Genomic DNA, 2,402 nt, shown 5'->3' with positions numbered 1-2,402 from the left:
GGGCTTTACCACCTAGAAGTGGAAACGGGGCTTGATTCCAAGCATCCCAGGGCAGCTTGGAGAAGGGAGAGATGCCATCTCCTTACAACTCACAGGGCTCACAGGGTGTGCTTGCACAGATGGACAGACCACCCACCACTCATCTCTGATTGTGGGTTCTGATTGATCTGTTTCTCTCGCCTCCCTGGAGATAAGCAATTTGCTAGCTGGGCTTTGGCAGGCTTCCTCTGCAAGCCACCCTCCTTGTGATCCCTTAGTGTGCTAGCCAGGGGTCATTCGAGTTTTCTGTTATTACCCAGGAATACGTGCAGCACAAAAAGAGAGCCTGAATCTTGCCACAGAGAACCTGGCTCTGGGGGTGACTGTCTGGTGGGTTTCAGGATGCTGTGGCTGCGGATGTGGGTTGCTCTTCTAGCATGACAGATGCTGCTGCTAAAATATTCCTTCTTGAGTCTCAGACCTTCCTTCCTTCCTGCAGAAGTACATCCTTTAAGGAGTTCCTTAAGTGAAGGTCAGTTGCTGGTAAAACTCCGTTTTTGTTTTCTAAAAATGTCATTTTTTCACCTTTCTTCTGGAATTATCATTTATCTTGGCATAAAATTCCAAGTTGATGGTTATTTTCTCTCAGCACTTTAAAGATAGCATTCGGTACAAAGAAAATTCAATGGGGAAAGAAGCATCTTTTCAACAAATGGTACTGGAACAACTGTATATCCACACGCAAAAGAATGAAGTTGGACCTCTACCTCACACCGTATACAAAAATTCACTCAAAATGAATCAAAAGACTAACTGGAAGAATTAAAGCTATAAAGCTCTTAGAAAAAAAATATAGTGGTAATTCTGCATGACCTTGGATTTGGTGATGGATTCTTTGATATGACAGCAAAAGCACGCGTAGCAAAAGAAAAAATAGGTAAATTGGACTTCACTAAAGTTAGAAACTTTTGTGCTTCAAAGAACACCATCAATGAAGTGAAAAAACCCGTAGAATGGGACAAAATATTTGAAAAACATATACCTCATATGGGTCTAGTATCAAGAATATATAAAGAACTCTTACAACTCAATAAAAAGACAACCTGATTAAAAACAGGCAAAGTGCATAGCACACAGATATCAGCTCCGTGCTTTGTGACCGCCTGGAGGGGTGGGATAGGGAGGGTGGGAGGGAGGGAGACGCAAGAGGGAAGAGATATGGGAACATATGTATATGTATAAGTGATTCACTTTGTTATAAAGCAGAAACTAACACATCATTGTAAAGCAATTATACCCCAATAAAGACGTTTAAAAAAAAAAACCTAACACATATATATGGAATAAAAAAAAATGGTCATGAAGAACCTAGGGGCAAGACAGGAATAAAGACACAGATCTACTAGAGAATGGACTTGAGGACACGGAGAGGGGTAAGGGTAAGCTGGGACAAAGTGAGAGAGTCCATATATACACTACCAAAGGTAAAACAGATAGCTATTGGGAAGCAGTCACATAGCACAGGGAGATCAGCTCGGTGCTTTGTGACAAGCTAGAAGGGTGGGATAGGGAGGGTGGGAGGGAGCGACACGCAAGAGGGAGGAGATATGGGGATATATGTATATGTATAACTGATTCACTTTGTTATAAAGCAGAAACTAACACACATTGTAAAGCAATTATACTCCAATAAAAACGTTAAAAAAAAACAGGCAAAGTATTTAGAGAGACACAACTCCAAAGAATATATACAAATGATCAATAAACACATGAAAAGGTGCTCAACATCATTAGCCATGAGGGAAATGCAAGTCAAAGCCACAATGAAATATTACTTCACACCCACAAGCATGGCTATAATTAAAAAAGATAATAATAAGTGTTTTATTTCCCTGTAGGTCCAGTGGGTAATTATGGAGAAATTGGAACTCTTTTTTAAAAATATAGAATAGGGAATTCCCTGGTGGTCCAGTGGTTAGGACTCTGCACTTTCCTGCCAAGGGCCTGGGCTCAGTCCCTGGTTGGGGAACTAAGATTCCACAAGCCGTGTGGCCAAAAAAAAAAAAAGGAATATTTCATGAATTTTCATGTCGTCCTTGCACAGGGGTCATGCTAATCTCTGAATCATTCCAATTTTAGTATGTGTGCTGCTGAAGTGAACACAAATTAGAACTCTTATACATTGCTAGTGGAAATGTAAAATGGTGTAGCTGCTTTGGAAAACACTTCGGCAGCTCCTCAAAATGTTAAACAAGGGGCTTCCCTGGTGGCGCACTGGTTGAGAGTCCGCCTGCCGATGCAGGGGACACGGGTTCGTGCCCCGGTCCGGGAAGATCCCACATGCCGCGGAGCGAGCGGCTGGGCCCGTGAGCCATGGCCGCTGGGCCTGCGCGTCCGGAGCCTGTGCTCCGCAACGGGAGAGG

At 42.9% G+C, this 2,402-nt stretch overlaps 1 non-coding gene across 1 annotated transcript; it reads right to left on the bottom strand.

The window, feature by feature from the left end:
• Positions 1-2,038: 2,038 nt before the first annotated feature.
• Positions 2,039-2,142, bottom strand: LOC112409641 (U6 spliceosomal RNA). Its single transcript, XR_003005190.1, has one exon. It is a non-coding gene; the product is annotated as a U6 spliceosomal RNA (small nuclear RNA).
• Positions 2,143-2,402: the final 260 nt, after the last annotated feature.

This window comes from Neophocaena asiaeorientalis, unplaced genomic scaffold, assembly GCF_003031525.2.
Source record: "Neophocaena asiaeorientalis asiaeorientalis breed wild unplaced genomic scaffold, Neophocaena_asiaeorientalis_V1.1 scaffold312, whole genome shotgun sequence".
In the NCBI taxonomy this organism is placed as follows: domain Eukaryota; kingdom Metazoa; phylum Chordata; class Mammalia; order Artiodactyla; family Phocoenidae; genus Neophocaena; species Neophocaena asiaeorientalis.
The sequence above is the reverse complement of the archived record's forward strand: the minus strand, read 5'-3'. Positions and strand labels throughout refer to the sequence as shown.